Source organism: Rutidosis leptorrhynchoides, chromosome 4 (assembly GCF_046630445.1).
Source record: "Rutidosis leptorrhynchoides isolate AG116_Rl617_1_P2 chromosome 4, CSIRO_AGI_Rlap_v1, whole genome shotgun sequence".
In the NCBI taxonomy this organism is placed as follows: Eukaryota; Viridiplantae; Streptophyta; class Magnoliopsida; order Asterales; family Asteraceae; genus Rutidosis; species Rutidosis leptorrhynchoides.
The window spans coordinates 375,444,915-375,466,497 of NC_092336.1; positions in this window are offsets into that span (position 1 = coordinate 375,444,915).

Consider the following 21,583-nt stretch of genomic DNA (forward strand, 5'->3'; position numbering starts at 1 on the left):
GTTAACCATTAGCACTAGGGAGCGGTTCATCCGGAGAACCACTGATATTGCTCAATAACATCATATATATCTATCGCAATATCACTAAAAACGCTCTAGAATCGAAGATGATGAAGGTGTTCTACAAGCTATAGGCCAAGATGTACAAATTTGTATCGGAAGAATGATTTACAAAGAATTTTGATGATTTATGACATTGGTTGATCCCGATAACGAGTTAGGGTCAAGATAGCACTCTAAAATGATAAAACAAAGCTTCCAAGGTGTTAGGTTTCGTCCAAATGAAGTAATATTGAAAAGAAAACGAAACAGTCAAAATCAGCACAACAGGACGCCGTCCTGGAAGGTGGGACGCCGTCCTGTCTTTCAAATCGGGACGCCGTCTCGGAAATTGGGACGCCGTCTAGCCCTTTTTACCGGGACGCCGTCCTGCCCTTTGGGACGACGTCCCGTAGTAGGTGTAGCCGACTTTTTGGCTTTTTACCTACTCTCTCCACTTTAAAACTTCAGTTTTTTAGAGACTGTTTCATCAGAATACGAACCAGAGAGTTTAGAGGCGATTTTCAGGAGCAAATTGGAGAACTCCAACCTCTTTGAAGAGGCTCAACATCAAGGCATCATCCATCAAAACCTTCTTCATCCAAGAACTCTTGTTCTTGTAGGTTATTTACTTGTTCTCAGCAATGATTTCAGTTAATAATTTGATTGTATTGTTGTCTGTTACCATGATTGTTGGCTAGTTTCTATAATGTTTGTCTAGATTAATAACCAAGGTATTGGATGTAATCTTATTGATTGAATGTATTATGCGTGATAGATTGAAGCTTGAATTAAGAACCATGCTTATTGTTGTTAAAATCATTTGTATCTAGTTAATTGATATGTTGTTGATAAAGAGAACTCTTGTTGATGTATCATATTGATTTACAATCAACTTGTCTTAGATTGATTGTTTGCTAAACCGGACCAAGGGGGTAAACTAGATTAAAACGGTTAAACAAAATAGGAATGAATTGTGTAGAGCGAACGCAAAGACAATTGTTATTCAAGTCTTTGATCTTGTTGTTCAACTAGTCACAAACGAAAAGGTCTAAGTAATAGGGAACCCTCGCTTAGTAATTCTAGTTTGAGTACTTGCTAAAGAGAACTCTTGGCGAGTCGATTTAGGTGATTAGCATGCTTATAGTTATTTGATTACAAATACAAGAACCATAGTGAAAAGGGAACCCTTGATCTTGTTATTGTATTTGCGTGTTTATCCGAGAGAACTCTTAGTGAACCTATTAGATAACTACACACATAATTATTCAATCAGGACTTAATATCTAAAAATACATCCAATACCGAGGGTAAAATATCTAGATAAACATTTCATCTCTTTGATTTAATTCAAAACTATCTTACTTGCTTTATTTGCATTTATTCTCATTTCATAAACTTAAAAGACAAAAATATTGTTTTTACATTTAACCTTCTTTGATTTGGCTAAATCGTTAAATAGCCACCAAAACATAAAACTTGTACTTTTAACTTTCATTCACTTAGTTAATCATAATATAGTTTCTAATTCTAGTTTGACTGATATAACTGTCCTTGGAACGATACACGGAACTAAACCAGTTACTATACTACTACACGATCGGGTACACTGCCCGTTAGTGTGTAGCAATCTCTAAAACCGGTATTTTCCATACGATAATTCATATACCACTTTTCGCACATCAAGTTTTTGGCGCCGCTGCCGGGGACAGTTTTGTGTCAAAATAGAATTATTAACTGATTTGTGATTAAGTAGTTTCTTAATTATTTTAAATTTTTAATAATCTTTGATTTTTAAACTTATAGAATCGGTATGTTTAATAATTTTTGTTAGTTGTGTGATTGACAGTTTATAGGTCGCATATGCCACATACCCGAAGTTCAGAATCTCCATTACTTACACCGTTTACAGAACCTGATAGAAAGCTTGGTAGGATTTCAAAAGAAGTACTTGAAATTTTTGAATCTTCATCAAAGCAAGAAACCTTTGATTCAGAATCAAGTACGACCAAGCCTCGATATTCAGACTTTGGTAAACCCGTTCAACCCCCAAATTTTGAAATGGAAGGAGAAAGACCGTTGGTACCACGACAATCAATGGCAGCAAAGATGAAAGCAACTCGGACCGGACAAGGTAGTGCTATTACTCCACCTACTGGTGAGGTAACTTTTGAAATAAAAGGACCTATTCTTCAAATGATTAATAACAGGTGTCAATTTGGTGGTGGTCCGAATGAAGATGCAAACGAACATATTCGTCTCTTTAAAGAGATATGTCTTCTATTTAAACTTAAACCAGAAACTGACCAGGCCATATTATTAAGACTTTTCCCTTGGACACTCCAAGGGGAAGCATGAAGTTGGTTAGATTCATTGGCCGAGGCTACGATAGAAACGTGGGATGGTATGTTGGAAAAATTTCTTAAGAAATATTTTCCAGCATCCAAGTCCGCGAGACTCCAACACGAAATTACCCAATTCTGTCAAAAGCCGATGGAAACCCTGTACGAAGCATGGAATCGATTTTCCAAAATGCTAAGAGGTTGTCCAAACCATGGTTTGGATACCTTTCAAAAGGTCCAAATCTTTTACAAAGGTTGTGATGTAGCAACCCGAATTTCAATTGACCAAGCGGCCGGTGGTTCTCTTATGGACAAAACCGAGCAAGAGGCCTATGAGATAATCGAGAAACTAGCCGATTATTCTCATGAGTGGCATCAAGAACGCCCAATTACTCGAAATGCTCAAGTCCAAAGCGCCGGTGCTTATGATGACTTAAGCTCCCTAGGTGTAAAAATAGATGGTGTTGTCCGAAACATGGACAAAATCACCAAGGAAATCCATAGTATGAAAGTAGGTTGTGAATTCTGTGGAGGTCTCCACTTAGGAAAAGATTGTGATGCCGGGTTAACCATGGCTCAAAAAGAAGAAGTGGCTTTCATAAGCCAAAGAAATAATAACCAGTTTCAGGGAAGAGCCCAATTTAACCGGAACTTTAACAACCCCTACAACCCTCAAGGTCAAACTTCCAATTTTCAACAAGGGTCAGGTAGTGGGTTCCAACAACAAACTCCGGGTTTTTACCAAAAACCCCAACAGGAAGAGAAAAAATCAAATTTAGAGAGTATGTTGGAAAAGTTAATTACATCACAAACTCAGCTTGTCACAAATATAAACCAAACCAACGAGAAAAACGAACATCAATTTAGAAACCAACAAGCATCAATTCAAAATTTAGAAAAACAAATGAGTGGTTTAGCCAATTTACTGAGCGAGAGGAAACAAGGTAGTTTACCGGGCGATACCAGTAAAAACCCACGAAATGAGCACGCAAATGTTATCACCACACGGAGTGGTCTAGCATACGATGCTCCAAAAATGCCCGAAAATTCTGATTTCAGGGTTCCATTGAACCAAAATGATGAACCGGTTAAGGAGCCGGAAAAAGTGGTTGAAAAGGAAGAACGGGAAAAACCCGTAGTGAAACCATATCAACCACCGATCCCATACCCAAGAAAACAACAACAAGAGAGGCTAGAGGCCGAAAGGTCAAAATTCCTAGATATGTTTAAACAAATTAACATAAACATGCCTTTCATTGATGTAATCTCAGGTATGCCCAAGTATGCTAAGTTTTTAAAAGACTTACTTACTAATCGGAAGAAAATGGAGGAACTTTCATCCGTCACCATGAATGCAAATTGTTCAGCAATTTTGATGAACAAAATACCGAAAAAGTTAGCTGATCCTGGAAGTTTTACCATACCATGTCTCCTGGGAGATTTGGAATGCATTAAAGCATTAGCGGATTTAGGGGCTAGCATAAATTTAATGCCTTATTCATTATATGTTAAGCTAAACCCCGGGGAACTGAAACCAACTCGAATGGCAATCCAACTAGTAGACCGCTCTGTTAAATTCCCTCGTGGAATTTTAGAGAATATGTTAGTAAAAGTAGGTACCCTAGTATTTCCGGCTGATTTTGTAATTCTAGACATGGAGGAGGATACACGTGTGCCTCTTATATTAGGTCGACCTTTCCTCAATACCGCTAGAGCTATGATAGATGTTCATGGGCAGAAATTGACCCTTAGTATTGAGGATATGAAGGTTACCTTTTCCGTTGACCATGCCTTGCAATACCCCGAGTCTACTGATGATCAATGTTATTATTTGCAAACCGTAGACACGTATTCGGAGTTATTGCAGGAATTTCCAGAATTGAAAGGTACAGGAGAATGCATTTTTGCGGAAGGTGATGATGAAACAATGGTGGAAGAAGTGGAGATGTTGACCACTTTGATGGCTAACGGGTATGAGCCAAATGATGAAGAGTACAGAAAGTTGGATTTAGGGAATGAATACCGATGTAAAACATCGATTGAAGAACCTCCCGTTTTGGAACTAAAGCCACTTCCAATTCACTTGGAATATGCTTACCTACAAGAAGGTTCTACTCTCCCGGTGATCATTTCATCCGAACTCTCTGTAAGTGAGAAATCTAAGCTTGTTTCCATGTTAAAAGCCCATAAAACGGCTCTAGCATGGAAAATTCATGACATCAAGGGTATAAGTCCCTCTTATTGTACACATAAGATATTAATGGAAGATAACTATAAGCCGTGTGTACAAAGACAAAGGCGACTCAACCCCAATATGCAAGAAGTTGTTAAGAAGGAGATTGTAAAACTCCTAGATGCGGGTCTTATTTATCCAATTTCGGATAGTCCTTGGGTGAGTCCGGTCCAATGCGTGCCCAAAAAGGGTGGCATGACCGTTGTCACAAATGAAAATGACCAATTAATTTCTACCAGGACTATCACGGGTTGGAGGGTATGCATTGACTACAGGAAATTAAATGATGCTACCCGAAAAGACCATTTTCCCCTTCCTTACATTGATCAAATGTTGGAAAGATTAGCGTGAAAGAATTTTTATTGTTTTCTTGACGGTTTCTCGGGATATTTCCAAATCCCTATAGCACCCGAGGACCAAGAGAAAACGACCTTTACATGTCCTTATGGTACTTTCTCCTATCGGCGTATGCCTTTTGGCTTATGCAATGCTCCTGCTACCTTCCAAAGGTGCATGGTAGCTATTTTTCATGACATGATTGAAGACTTTATGGAAGTATTCATGGATGACTTCTCAGTCTTCGGTGATTCTTTTGACTCATGTCTTAAAAATCTTGAGCTTATGTTGATTAGGTGTGAAGAATCAAATCTTGTACTAAACTGGGAAAAATGCCATTTTATGGTAAAAGAGGGAATTGTATTGGGTCATAAAATTTCTTGTGCAGGTCTTGAGGTGGATCGGGCTAAAGTGGAAGTAATAGCCAAATTACCACCACCAACGAATGTGAAAGGTGTTAGAAGTTTTCTGGGGCACGCCGGTTTTTACCGGCGGTTCATTAAAGATTTTTCCAAAATTGCAACCCCCATGAACAAACTTCTTGAGAAGGACGCTCCATTTGTCTTTACGGACGAGTGTCTTACCGCCTTTAATCTTCTTAAAGCAAAGCTCACGCAGTCACCGATTCTCATATCGCCGAATTGGTCAATACCATTCGAACTTATGTGTGACGCCAGTGACTTTGCTATTGGTGCCGTCTTGGGGCAAAGAATAGAAAAACATTTCAAGCCCATTTACTATGCTAGTAAGACACTGCAAGGAGCCCAACTTAATTACACTACCACCGAGAAGGAACTCCTTGCAATCGTCTTTTCGTTTGACAAATTCCGATCCTATTTAGTGCTAGCAAAGACGGTTGTCTACACAGACCACTCGGCATTAAAGTACTTGCTTTCTAAGCAAGATGCTAAACCCCGTTTAATACGTTGGGTCTTGCTTTTGCAAGAATTCGACATCGATATAAAAGATAAAAAGGGTGCCGAAAACCTAGCTGCCGATCACCTTTCTCGACTTGAGAACCCGAATCTTGGGGTTCTACATGAGACCGTTATCCAAGATAATTTTCCTGATGAAAATCTCATGAGAGTTGAGAAAATTAATGATCCATGGTTTGTAGACATTGCCAACTATCTTGCGGGTGGATTCCTAGAAACCGGTATGTCACACCAGAAAAGAAAGAAATTCTTTAGTGACTTAAAATACTATTTTTGGGAACACCCATATCTCTTTAAACAGTGTGGGATAATCCGTCGGTGTGTTTCGGGGAAGGAATGCACCGAAATTCTGCTTGACTGTCACCTTGGTCCAACAGGTGGGCACTTTGGTCCCCAAATCACGGGGAAGAAAGTTTACGAGGCCGGTTTCTATTGGCCTACCATATTCAAAGATGCCTACGCTGTCTGTAAAGCTTGTGACGCGTGCCAACGGGCCGGTCAAATAACTAAACGGGATGAAATGCCTCAACAAAGCATCCAAGTATGCGAGGTGTTCGATGTTTGGGGAATTGACTTTATGGGCCCCTTTCCAAAATCTCATTCTTACCTCTACATACTTGTCGCCATAGATTATGTTTCTAAATGGGCGGAGGCAAAACCTCTACCAACAAATGATGGCCGAGTAGTGGTAAACTTTTTGATGGAACTTTTCTCTAGGTTCGGCACACCAAAAGCTCTTATAAGTGACCGGGGCACCCACTTTTGCAATAAGCAATTGGAAAAGGTGTTGAAAAGATATGGAGTAATCCATAAAATTTCGACATCTTATCATCCCCAAACGAGTGGGCAAGTAGAAAACACCAACTGGTCATTAAAATGCATACTTGAAAAGACCGTTGGTGCCAATCCAAAAGAGTGGTCAACCAAGTTAAACGATGCATTGTGGGCCTTTCGCACGGCCTACAAAACACCGATTGGAACAACTCCTTTCCGTATGGTATACGGAAAAGCATGCCATCTCCCGTTGGAGATTGAACATAAAGCACATTGGGCGCTAAGGGCATGCAATTTGGATTACCAAGAAGCGGGTCGGTTACGTTTGACCCAACTAAATGAATTAGACGAGTTGAGGCTTGAAGCCTATGACAACTCTCTAATTTACAAGAAAAAAACCAAACAATGGCACGACAAAAGATTGAAACGTCCAAAGGAATTCATGGAAGGCGATCGTGTCCTTGTTTATAATTCCCGTTTCAAGTTATCACCCGGAAAGCTTAAGTCCCGATGGACGGGATCGTTTGTTGTTAGAAAGGTGTACCCTTATGGTACAGTCGAAATGGAGAACGGGAAGGGTGATATTTTTAAAGTGAATGGCCACCGGGTCAAACACTATGTTGATGGTCCCCTAGAAATTGAGGATGAGGTTAGCCTCAACTTCAAGAAAAACGCCTAAATCTAAATGGGGACGAGTTTGGTGAACGACTCGTGAAAAAAAAAAAAAACTGGTTCACAATTGTAATTAGGTTTGTATTGTGTGCACGATAAATTTTAGTTTGGTACAAAATGATTAACGTATGACCTCTAAACACGCGCGACTCAGAAAAACAGATCAGTGGGTTTTAGTGTAACAGGACGCCGTCCCAAAATTCTAGACGCCGTCCCGTTTTACATATCTAGACGCCGTCCTAAAGGTCAAGACGCCGTCCCAATGTTAAAAGCTAGACGCCGTCCTGGAACCCTGGACGCCGTCCTGAACCCCTGATTCAGAAAATAATACGCGTTTTATACACCTACCCACTCATTTCTTATCCACAAAACACACTCTTCTCTATTTCTCTCTGCCCTAACACGAACCACTCTCCAAATACCCTAATTTCTACCTCAATTTCGCGATTTCTTCTTCAAATTCAAGCTTCAAATCATGAACTTTTTGGTATGGATACTCCATTTTTACACTTTTCTTTATCAATTACTTGAATTGTATGTTTATATCTATAAATTGGTGAAGGATAAGTGTGGGGTGTTTGATTTGCATGATTATTGTTAAGATTAACATGCCTTAGATGTTTAAATTGCCCTTATGTGTTTATTTTGCAAAGATTACATGCTTTTAAGGGTTTTGTTCATGATTCTAGGGTTTGTAGAAATTAAATCCGAATTTGGGATGCTTAATTTATGATGTTGAGTTTATGTATGATGTTTATGATTCTTGTGAAGTATATGATTGTGTTGGTGATGTTGATGTCAACTTGGCCGGGTCATTTTTGAATGTTAGTGAATTTCTAAGCATATTGTTGAATTGTAATGAATTTATGAAATGTGTATGCTTGTTTTTCATTTGTAAGGGCCTGTTGAATCAAATTAATGGAATGGAATGCCATAATGTATGATGTTAAGATGGTCATTTGAGCTAAAAATTGTGAAAATTGTATTATGATTTGTGATGAATATGATTAGAATGCAAAGTTAAATGTTATGACCTATGACACAACATACTTGAATCTTTGAGTCCTAAGTTTGTGCTACATTGTGAAGTTATGATTTTCAATTTTTTTGAAGGTGTATTAACGAATTCATGTTGACTTTGGTTGACTTTGGTTTAAAATTGTGAACATGCACTTTCGTTTAAATGAATCATAATGCTTTTGAACTAGGAATTGAATGATGAAGTTCTCCTGCTACTCGGTTATGTTTTTAGCTAACATTAACACAACGGTTTCTATGTTCTTTTGGTTTGGTGTATAATGTTTTGCAGGGACAATCAAGCAGAGGAGGACCGGCAAAAAGAGGAAGGACAGCAGGTTTGGCTCCTCCACGACAACCACCACCACCACAACAACAACATCATTCATCATCGTCTTCCGGAGAAGAAGCGGAGGAGGATCTAAACGATCCTCGAGTTTGGTTAACACAGGTTCAGAACGACGAAGACTACACCGAAACGTTTGAGAGAATAAACCGCAGGCCGATTAATGCCACTTGGTATTTTTTCTGGGGGCCATTGGAAGAAGCGGGCATGCGCCGACATGTTTCTAATTTACTCGCCATTCCTTACGGTAGAGTAGTCACCCACGTTTGGGAACAGGTTTTTAGCATCAATGAACCAATCTATCCGGTGCTGCTTAAAGAATTTTACTCTACCATACGGTTTAACAATGTCAGCGATTATTTATCGAATGAGTTTCTACGGTTTCGTCTCGGGGGCCAAGATAGGGGTATAAGCAGTTTACAGCTTTGTAGAGTTCTGGGAATTTTTGAGGAATTCACCGATAATCAGTTAGGTGAATATTTGCGGGCTTCTGATTACGTTGGCCGGCATGTTTTTGATGACACCTCTTATTGGCGCAGAATTTGTAAGCCAAATATTGCGCCTGCACATTTTAGATCAAGCAAGCACAGGTACAACGAAATCGCAGCCCGGGATGATAAGCTGCTTCATCGACTCATCGCATGCACGTTTAATGCGAGGATTGAGGGTAATGAGAAGGTGAAAACATTAGATTTGTGGATTATGGATCAAATCAAGCGGGGTTCCTATACCGACATTCCTGGGCTAATCGGTAATTATTTCCTTGCCATTGCAACTGAGACACGGCTACGGAAGCCACTTCTGGGATGCCACTACATCACCCGAATTGCCCGACATTTTAACATTGATTTCAGTAGATTACAGGAGTACACGAGCGTAATGAAACCATTAAAAAAGGTTTTTTATATTAATGTTGAAATCATTATGAAAGATAGAAATGGGCATTTGGTGCCTTTTGTGGCAGTTGGTGCAGGTGACGCAAGTGGCAGTGGTGTTCAGCAAGAGCAGCGGCAGGAAGAGGAGGCGGAAATGGGGGCACAGACTAATGTTGGTGAACAGGTTCCGTGGCATCCGTCCCAATCAAGTTGGGACAGTTTGGTTGGTAGTGTTAATAACATGAGGTTGAGCCCGAACGAACAAAGGATGCACAACGATCGAATGTGGGATAGTCAGCAGCGAATGGAGCAACGACAGATTGCTCAAGTGCACGATCAGGGATGGATGAGTTATGGTATTGATTGGAATAACCATAACTCAGAGTTGTTTTATTCCAACCCCGAGCAGTACTATGGGACGACACGTCTGACACCCCAATATTACACGGATCCTCAAAACCCACCTCCGCCTCACCCGATTTATGATAATACCGCTGCGTTGCAGGATGCTCGGAACAGATTTGAGCAGCAATATCCACAGGGACGCCCGTACAGAGATGGTTCGGGTAATTATTTTTGGCCGTTTGATAACTAGGCCTGCGTGCCTTTGATCATTTTGTACTTTGTTTTGAGACAATTTAATTTGTGTGGTGTGATTTTAGACAATATTTTGGTTTGTAATAATTTACTAATGGTGTGGTTTGATAAACGGTTGTGGTTGTAAAAACACCGTTATTTTTATTGTGATTTGTGTGGTTTGTTCATTTTTGCAGCATGTTTGAACTTCAAAAACTGGCATTAAGTTCAGCGACATTTGATATTATGATATGTGTATGATGATAATCGCGGAATGGACGATGCTCTTATGCTGGCAGTAAGTTCAGCGGCATCCGTCTACATGTTCCACGATTTACAAGTTAAAAATTGAAAATTTCTACAATCACCCTATCACTTTGCCCTCTAAATTTAATCTTTTTTTTCTGATTTCATGCAATGAGGGCTTTGCATGATCTCAAGTGTGGGGTAGGGAGTAGAAATTTATCGGGAACTCGTTTCACTGCGTTTGGCGTTTATTATAAAAATTTTAAAATTTTCATGTAAGCATTAAAAACGATTAAAAGTCCAAAAACAAAACCATGTCATATGCATTGTGATTTTAAAAGAAAATAAATGTTGTTTTGCATTTTAAATTATTAATAGTCTTTGAAGTTGCTCTATCATTCAATTATTTGAATGAAAATCCTACTAGTTTAGTAAGCTAACTTGTAGGTCACTTGTACCAAAACGAGTGTAAACCGTGAGAGAGCGGTGATTGTATAGCGTGGTCGGAAACCGGATCTCGCGCCAGATCGAAAACCTTAAGGACGATCATCATTGTTTCTCCTAACAAGGACAATGTTGTGTCCGACCACCTATATGACCAATAGGATGTATCTATTCCATCCTCAAGGAAGTAAAGTCTTCCGAATGACACACTTACTGATTCAATTCAGAAGATGTAGTCCAGACCAGTTGTAGGGTGACAAAAACTCTTGAAAAGTCATTACTAACATCGACTGGAAATCTACCAGGCCTCAACGTCAAACAGGCAAACTGGTAGTCAAGGTTTGTCTCAATGAGGGGGATTAACTAGTAAAACGGGGGGGCACCATGTATACACAAAATATTAGTGATTTATCAGATCCCCGGAAGGGTAACCTCCAGAAAGGTAATATATCAGCTTTTAAGCCTGATGAACTTCAATCTTTATGATTGACTTAACGGATTAGATGATTACCTCATGATTATCGATGATATCCGGACGTAATGTGTATCCTCCTAAGCACATTATTTTCTACCGACATCTCGCGATGTTAGATACCATGGGAGGGATTGGCTTGACCAATAGCGGGAAACCCGCACTCATTTTTCAAAATTCAGAAAATCCGACAAAATCAGAAAACGTGTCTAGTATTAAAAACTAGCATGATATTTTCAAAACCATAAAACGTTTTTCATCAAGGTCCTGATTTTCCTAGGATCAAATTTTTCGGATACTTGGCTCTAATCTCCCAAAAATGTGTGTGTGTATTTCCATCGTGTATATAGCGTGAGTGTGTTACTTAAAGCGTGTGTTTTATATAAGTGTGACTTGTGTTTCATTTCAACGTGTGTGTTTTGTGTGTTACGAGTGATTCATGTAATGTTTGTAATCTATATTGTGTGATTATGTTTGATATTGTTTTACTTTGTAAAGAAAGAATTGCTTGAGGACAAGCAAGGTTTAAGTGTGGGGTGTTTTGATATTGCTCAATAACATCATATATATCTATCGCAACATCACTAAAAACGCTCTAGAATCGAAGATGATGAAGGTGTTCTACAAGCTATAGGCCAAGATGTACAAATTTGTATCGGAAGAATGATTTACAAAGAATTTTGATGATTTATGACATTGGTTGATCCCGATAACGAGTTAGGGTCAAGATAGCACTCTAAAATGATAAAACAAAGCTTCCAAGGTGTTAGGTTTCGTCCAAATGAAGTAATATTGAAAAGAAAACGAAACAGTCAAAATCAGCACAACAGGACGCCGTCCTGGAAGGTGGGACGCCGTCATGTCTTTCAAATCGGGACGCCGTCTCGGAAATTGGGACGCCGTCTAGCCCTTTTTACCGGGACGCCGTCCTGCCCTTTGGGACGACGTCCCGTAGTAGGTGTAGCCGACTTTTTGGCTTTTTACCTACTCTCTCCACTTTAAAACTTCAGTTTTTTAGAGACTGTTTCATCAGAATACGAACCAGAGAGTTTAGAGGAGATTTTCAGGAGCAAATTGGAGAACTCCAACCTCTTTGAAGAGGCTCAACATCAAGGCATCATCCATCAAAACCTTCTTCATCCAAGAACTCTTGTTCTTGTAGGTTATTTACTTGTTCTCAGCAATGATTTCAGTTAATAATTTGATTGTATTGTTGTCTGTTACCATGATTGTTGGCTAGTTTCTATAATGTTTGTCTAGATTAATAACCAAGGTATTGGATGTAATCTTATTGATTGAATGTATTATGCGTGATAGATTGAAGCTTGAATTAAGAACCATGCTTATTGTTGTTAAAATCATTTGTATCTAGTCAATTGATATGTTGTTGATAAAGAGAACTCTTGTTGATGTATCATATTGATTTACAATCAACTTGTCTTAGATTGATTGTTTGCTAAACCGGACCAAGGGGGTAAACTAGATTAAAACGGTTAAACAAAATAGGAATGAATTGTGTAGAGCGAACGCAAAGACAATTGTTATTCAAGTCTTTGATCTTGTTGATCAACTAGTCACAAACGAAAAGGTCTAAGTAATAGGGAACCCTCGCTTAGTAATTCTAGTTTGAGTACTTGCTAAAGAGAACTCTTGGCGAGTCGATTTAGGTGATTAGCATGCTTATAGTTATTTGATTACAAATACAAGAACCATAGTGAAAAGGGAACCCTTGATCTTGTTATTGTATTTGCGTGTTTATCCGAGAGAACTCTTAGTGAACCTATTAGATAACTACACACATAATTATTCAATCAGGACTTAATATCTAAAAATACATCCAATACCGAGGGTAAAATATCTAGATAAACATTTCATCTCTTTGATTTAATTCAAAACTATCTTACTTGCTTTATTTGCATTTATTCTCATTTCATAAACTTAAAAGACAAAAATATTGTTTTTACATTTAACCTTCTTTGATTTGGCTAAATCGTTAAATAGCCACCAAAACATAAAACTTGTACTTTTAACTTTCATTCACTTAGTTAATCATAATATAGTTTCTAATTCTAGTTTGACTGATATAACTATCCTTGGAACGATACACGGAACTAAACCAGTTACTATACTACTACACGATCGGGTACACTGCCCGTTAGTGTGTAGCAATCTCTAAAACCGGTATTTTCCATACGATAATTCATATACCACTTTTCGCACATCAACCACCGATCGTTCACAACAACCGTTAGTGTCACGACACACATTTTGCACTAATCCCGCGGTGTCACGACACACGTTTAACCATAAGACCTATGTGGTGTCGACACACAAACTTGAGTGAAACCCCGACACACGTGGTAGCACTCTAGTGAACCCCGACACACGCGGTAACACTCTAGTGAACCCCGACACACGCGGTAACACTAAACCACAACAACATCAAGCAAGTAAATTATACATAGGTGCATAAATATTCCACTCACCTTTACCAACTTGAGCAAATGCCAATACTTGAGCTTCACTACCAACTCGACTCAAGTCACCTATCAAATACGCATAAAAAAGCTAAATCAAACATAGCTCTAGCGACCCAAAGTGGCCCAAATGCAATTCCAACCCAAATTGCACAAAACTTTCCAACTAAGTCAATCAAGACCCAATACCCCCAAATCACTAATGGCTAGTGATTTGGTCCCAAAAATAGCAAAATACAATTTAGAATCAAGTGCTAGGAGCACCTCAAGACCCAATTCAAACAAAAGACCCATTTGACCCCAAATCTGGTCTACAACCAAATCATTACTCCATACATACACCAATGGGTCCCAAATACCAACAAAATCACTAACACTAGTGATTTTACCCCAGCATGCAAGCCCTAAGTAGACAAAAATGTCATCCAACACAAAACCCACCAACAAGGGTCAACCAACACCCACACTAGCTTCAAACACCCATTTGTGTTCTAGATGGGTTAAATCAAGAACATGCAATCCCAAACTCTAATCTCAAATTAAATGAAAATCGGAGTTAGGACTTACCACAAGTATCAAAGATAGCTAGGAACGTGATGAACAAGATTAACACTTGCACTTTGGTCAGATTCAACCTCCTTCTCCTCCAAATCAAGATTTCTCTCTCTAAAAGTTGGGTTTCTCACACTAGGATGCTTGAGAGTGTTTGAGTAGGTGAAATTAAGATGGATCTAGAACTGATCCTTTCACTAATAGGTCGTTCATGGGTGAAAAGACCCATTTTCCCCCCACTTAAATCCTTTTAAAAATCTAATTTTAGCTTTTTGCCCCGCAGATAATCGCGTCGCGGCTCCTTAGCCCGCGGCGCGGCTCACAGATTAAACGGGCACCAGTAGCTTTCACAAACCAAACCATCAGCTCCAAGCAAGAGGCGCGGCGCGGCCTTTTCAACCCGCGGCGCGGCTCCACGTGCAATTTGACATCAGTAGCTTTTGAAAACTTCACCATCAGATATGGCCTTTAGCAGCGGTGCGTCCTAGGACCACGCGGCACGACTCCCTCTGGTACTGAATTTTGGGGTGTTACAACTCTCCCCTACTTGGACCCGATCGTGTCCCATGTAACGAAGGCAAGTGCTCCTTCACAAAATCCTCGGATTCCCATGTACACTCGGAACCCTTTCGGTGATGACATTGCACATTGTAAGTCCGCATGCTCTTATTTTGAATCTCTTTAACTTTCTCATCAAGAATAGCAACCGGCTCTTCCACATACTCTAATTTGTTATTTAGAGTAATCTCATTCAACGGTAACCACATCGAGTCATCTGCAAGACACTTGCGAAGATAGGAAACATGGAATGTGTTATGGATTCCTGCAAGCTCTTAGGGTAACTCCAAACGTTACGCAACTTCACCAACACGAGCCAAAACTTTAAAAGGTCCAATAAACCAAGGAGCAAGTTTTTCCCTCTTTCGGAAGCTAATTACACCCTTCCATGGCGACACTTTAAGCATCACCATATTCCCTTCATCGAACTCAATTAGCCCCATCCGCTTATCCGCATACGACTTTTGTCGATCTTGTGCCGCTTTGAGGCGGGCACAAATCACGTCAATCTTTTGGTTCGTCTCAAGAAATACTTCGGTGCCACCAACTTCACTTTGACCCACCTCTCCCCAACAAATCGGGGTTCGAAATCGTCGCCTGATATGACTGAAATGGGCGGTTTTATTCTTGCGGTGTCATTAGGCCGTAGGACGTCAGAATCAGCTGATCAGAGTAGCGAACAGTGGTTTATTATTTATATTGTGTGGGGCCTAAATTTACTTTTAACTTTCTAAGGTGTAGAAGGTGTTAGTTAACCTAGTGTCGTGTTTTTGAATGGTTTAACGAATTGACTTTCTAAGGTGTAGAAGGTGTAAATTAACCTAGTTAGTTTAAGCTAAACGTCCTAATTACGGGAAAAGAAAATAAAATGGAAGGATATCCGGAGTATGCACATCAAGAAAATGTTAGCCAAGATATTAGTTCGGTCTAGGGAAAGGTAATTATATTGATGTTAAAGCTATGATTGGAATGGTGTAGATCTGGTTGGATGAGCCAATTACACAGGCCTACTTATCTCTAGACTCTCAGAGTTCTCATTGAGTAGTGAAAAGTATGTCACTTGTTCGTATAATGGAAAGGTAACTATACCTCGGAGGTTATCCTTAGTAAAGTACTGGGTTTATTAGTGAGTTGAGCTCTAATCCTAACCCTCGTTATCAGTTTCATTAACTGAATAATAACGTGCCGTGTTGATTGAACACTGATCACAAACGGAAGGAGTCCGTCAGGTTAAGTTAACAAAACCTTAATTGAAAACTAACAACCATTTCATCATACTAATGAGATTATACCAAATCAAACATATACAGCATTACTGTTGATATACTAAAAGTAAAGCAGATAGAAACCTAGCAGATACCTAAATAGTTGATATGACTTAATCCTAGGGCAACAATCAAACAAGAACATGCAATAGGTTTGGATCATACAGTCAAGGAACTAGCTAGATCTTAAACTCTCCTAAGAGGTCTCCTTGGAACAATCAATAGGCATACTAGGTCATTCATGTCTCAATTCCTAAGTTCCGTGTCCTAAAAGCGCATTAAATGCCTCTCGGGAACTCCGACCATACCGAGTTCATAGAATCTTCAGATACAGTATAACCAGTGGTCTTAATCCTATGAAGTAGCTAAGTTCATATAGGTAGACAAGTCCTGATCACAACTTAGGTTGGTCAATCCTTAAGATGCTAGCATACAAATCTTTCAGACTCACAAGTTCAGCATAACAACAGTAACCGTACTAATTTAACATAACTATGCTAACCCAAACTTCTATCATGGAAACATACAGATTAATTAAGCTAACATGGTAATATCAGAACGCATCATTAAACATAAAAAGTGATAATACATGTTTAATACAAAGACAAGCGTTTTGGATAAAAAAACCTGAAAAGGCTGAAGAAATATGCCCGAAATCGCAGGGACTCGCCGGGATATCCTCCGAAAAATAAAAACTAAGCTAGCTACTATTAAAGACTAACTAAAAAGCTTGAAAATATAAAATGGATTGTAAATTGAGTGTGTGTTGAAATAGATGGAAAGAGCCCTTTAAATAGACTTGGATTTTGCCAGCAAACGGCTGGGAGGACGTTTGGCAAGCCTTTTGTTGTGCCCGTTTGATCAGATCAGCCGTTTGCTATGCCCGTTTATGCTGTACGCATGGCAGGCCGTTTGGATTGCTGATTTGCTGGATCGTAACTTGATTTCTTGTCTTTTACTGTTTTCGCTCTAAAATCTTCGTTTTAACTCCGTTTTACTTGATTTGTTTTGCATCGCCTTCGTAATTACCAAATCTACAAAATCAACCGACAAAGCGATTATTTTTGGGATAAAGTTGGAACTTTTATGGATTTAGGGCCTAATATCGGGAGTATAAACGTGACTTTTTGGCCGATATCATCGCCCATAGAGCATCTCATACGGTGTCATTCCAATACTAGCATGGTAGTTATTATTGTACGAGAACTCCACCAACGGTAAATGCTCATCCCAACTTCCACCAAATTCAATTACACACGCCCGAAGCATATCCTCCAAGATTTGGATGGTATTTTCGCTTTGACCGTCCGTTTTAGGATGAAAAACAGTGCTTAATTTCACTTGAGTACCCATTTCGGTATGAAACTTACCCCAAAATTGAGAAGTAAACCGCGTATCTCGATCCGAAACAATAGACACCGGTACCCCGTGTCTCAAAATCACCTCTTTAATGAACAACCTTGCCAACATCTCCGACAAAATTGCCTCGCGTATGGGAAGGAACAAGGCACTTTTCGTCAACCGATCAACGATTACCCAAATTGTATCATATTGGGTTCTCTCCGTTTTTGGCAATTTAGTGATAAAATCCATGGTGAGATGCTCCCACTTCTACTTCGAAATCTCTAACGATTGCACCATACCATAAGGCTTTTGATGCTCTGCCTTAATTTGCAAGCAAGTAACACATTGTTCAACATACTTAACCACATCACGCTTCATACCGGGCCACCAATACTCTTTCTTCAAATCGACATACATCTTTGTAGCACCCGGATGAATAGAATACTTCGATTTGTGCGCCTCATTGAGTAGCACCGCACGATGACCACCCAATTTTGGCACCCACACCCTACCTTGAAAACACAACAACTCATGCGTGCCTAAGACAATCGAATCCATTTGTCCTTGAATTCGCTCTTCATGCTTAGGATTAACAATCGCCTCAATTTAAACCTCACCGAGTTTCTCGAGAAAATCATTTGAAAGAATCATTCGCAACGCTTTCACTTGCAAACTCGGAACTTGGTTCTTCTGAATTAACGCATCTGCAACCACTTTAGCTTTACCTGAGTGGTAAAGTATCTCAAGATCATAATCTTTCAACAAGTCCAACCATCACCGTTGAAGGCTGTTTAAGTCGCGTTGATCAAAGAAGTACTTTAAATTCTTATGATCCGAATAAACCGTGCACTTAACACCATAAAGATAATGGTGCCAAATTTTCAACGCATGAACCACCACCGCCAACCATGAGTCTGGTAGTTGTTCTCGTGTTCTTTTAGTTGTCTCGAGGCGTAAGCGATCATCTTACCCCTTTGCATAAGGACTCAACCGAGCCCACTAATCGAGGCATCACAATACGCCACCATGTCTTCCACCCCTTTCGGTAACACTAACACTGGAGCTTGGCATAATTTGCTCTTCAATAATTGAAAAGCATTTTCTTACACATCACCTCATTCGAACTTTACATTCTTCCGAGTAAGCTTCTTTAAGGATGAAGCAATCCTGGAAAAATCTTGAATGAACCGACGATAATAACCGGCTAATCCGAGAAAACTTCGGACTTCTGTAGGTGTAGTCGGCCATTCCCAACCTTTAACTGCCTCAATCTTCCTCGGATCCACTTTAATCCCCTTGTGAATCACAATATGGCCAATGAATTGTACTTCCCTTAAACAAAATTCAAACTTAGAGAATTTCGCGTACAGCTTCTAATTTAGCTATGTCCTCAACAACTCACGCAAATGATGTTCATGTTCCTTCATACTCTTAGAATAAATGAGTATGTCGTCGATGAACACAATTACCGACTTGTCCAGCATAGGTTGGCACACTCGGTTCATAAGGTCCATGAATGCCGCAGGCGCATTCGTAAGACCAAAAGGCATCACAACAAACTCAAAATTCCCATAACGCATCCGAAACACCGTCTTCTCGATATCTTCTTCTCGGATCCGCATTTGATGATAACCTGATCGCATGTCAATCTTAGAGAAATAACGCGCACCTTGAAGTTGATCGAATAAATCGTCAATCCTAGGCAACGGATAACGATTCTTGATCGTCACCTTATTAAGCTCACGATAATCAATGCACATACGCATACTACCGTCCTTCTTCTTCACAAATAAGACCGGAGCACCCCATGGCGAGCTACTCGGTCAAATAAAACCCTTTTCTAACAACTCTTGGGTTTGGTTCAACAATTCGCGCATCTCGTTTGGTGCCAACCGATAGGGAGTTTTGGCAATGGGAATTTCCCCCGGAACCAAATCAATGCGAAACTCCACTTCGCTTACCGGTGGAACACCCGGTAAGTCGTCGGGAAAAACATCCTCAAATTCATTAACAACAGGAATAGTTTTAATGGAAGGTGACTCATCTCGAGTATCGACCACATGGGTTAGATAAGCCATACCTCCACTAGAGACGAGTCAGCGCGCCCGAGCATAAATACAACTAGGCACGTGACGCTTTCGAGCTTCACCATGCACGATTAGCTCTCCCCCACTAGGGGTTCTTAACCTTACAAATTTCTAATGACAATCAAGATTAGCTTTATTATGATCGAGCCAATCCATACCCACCACGACATCAAATTCACCCAAGGTAATAGGAACCAAGTCGAAACCAAACCTCTCGGTTCCGAAATCAATAACACAATTTTTATATACCCATTAGCCACCGAGAACCTACCATTCGCGATCTCAACTAGTAAAGGAAAGACTCGATCACATAAGGGACAATCTAAAGTAGCTGCATATTTTAAGGAAACATACGACATATCAGCACCACTATCAAACAGAACCTTAGCGAGTTTAGAGTTAACCAAGAAAGTACCTGAAACCACCTCATTGGACTTCCTACAATCATCGGTAGTCATCAAGAAATTTCGACCTCTCACGGGCCCAGCCGCCTTTTCTAACCGCTTGGTGTTGTCGTTGCTCTTTTCTCCCAAACCCAAATCAGGACACTCGGATTTTCGATGACCCTCCTTTCGACAATTAAAACAAGTAATCATCTTAGAAGAGGAATTAGTACAATCACGGGCTAAATGACCCCGTTGCCCGCAAGTGTAACACCTAGGAACACTATCACCTGAACCACCCTTCTTTACACTCCCCATACTCTCGGCTCCACTCTTCGCCTTCTTACTAGGCGCACTATTCGACTCAAATTTCCTCTTACTAAAAGCAACATCACTCGCTTTTGGGACATCGGACTCAAAACCCTTAGCCATATTAAACAACTCAGAAAAAGACTTAACGTGGCCAAAATTAATCTTCTTACGCATATCATCATTCAAAGTCTTATGGAAGTCCTCCATCAACATACAGTCGTTCCCATTATATTCGTTGCAAAACCGTACTTTAGCAAGAAAAGTAGCCTTTAGAGTGTTTAGGTCCATTGACCCTTGCCTCAAATTTCGCAATTCATTCCGAATTCGGGTAAGATCGGCTTGGGAGCGATACTCCAAAAAGAACTCAGTCTTGAAATCATCCCAAGATAAACCCATAAAAGGCCCTTCACCTATCACTAAAGTTTTATCATCCAACCAAGTTTTCGCCGCACCCCTTAATAGGCTCGTAGCAAGCCTTGTCTTTTTATCGGGTGGGCATTCGCTTACCCGGAATCACCCTTCAACATCGGATATCCACCTAGTGCTTATTAGAGGATCGGGATTCCCTTCAAAGATTGGAGTCTTTGTTAACTTGAAATCTTTGTAACTAAACCCCCTCACAGTAGTGTTGTCGGGAATACCATGATTAAGGAACCCCTCGTCGGCACCTCCTTCGACTTGAGGTATTGGAAACCTCTATTCGAATTCTTCCTTCACCGCCTCACCCACATGTTTACATATGAGATCGGTGATTTTTTCATCCACGGTTTGTTGAAATATCGCCTTCACCTTCCCGGTGAGTACCACGGAGTAACTCTCAAGAGCGGCCTCAATTTTGGTCGTGAGGTCATCATCATTATTCGCATTCCCGTGACTCAGACCCTCAAGATCCACTGCACTTCGTGTCCTTATTCTATAATTTAAAATAGATTAGATCATGGTAAAAGATTCACCGCACACACTTAATAACCCCATCTTGCTTGACGCTCGTTGTACTTCATTCGTTTGACACGACGTGCAACCGTACTAATGGTGGCCAATCATTAGTACACTTGTGCATCCTATCAAACTCCTTAATACAATGACCATCACACTTGATGTTAATCATATACACACAATTAAACAAGCACACACACTAAAGTGCCTACAACCATCTCGTGGTCCCGTAACCCGACAAGTCATGCATAAAACGTCCATTCAACTTAAGGCTAGGCTCCCGTCCCAAGGCAACCTAGATCCCTTAGGTCATACTCTGATACCACTTGAAACGATTCCCAAATCGAATTAACAATTAACTT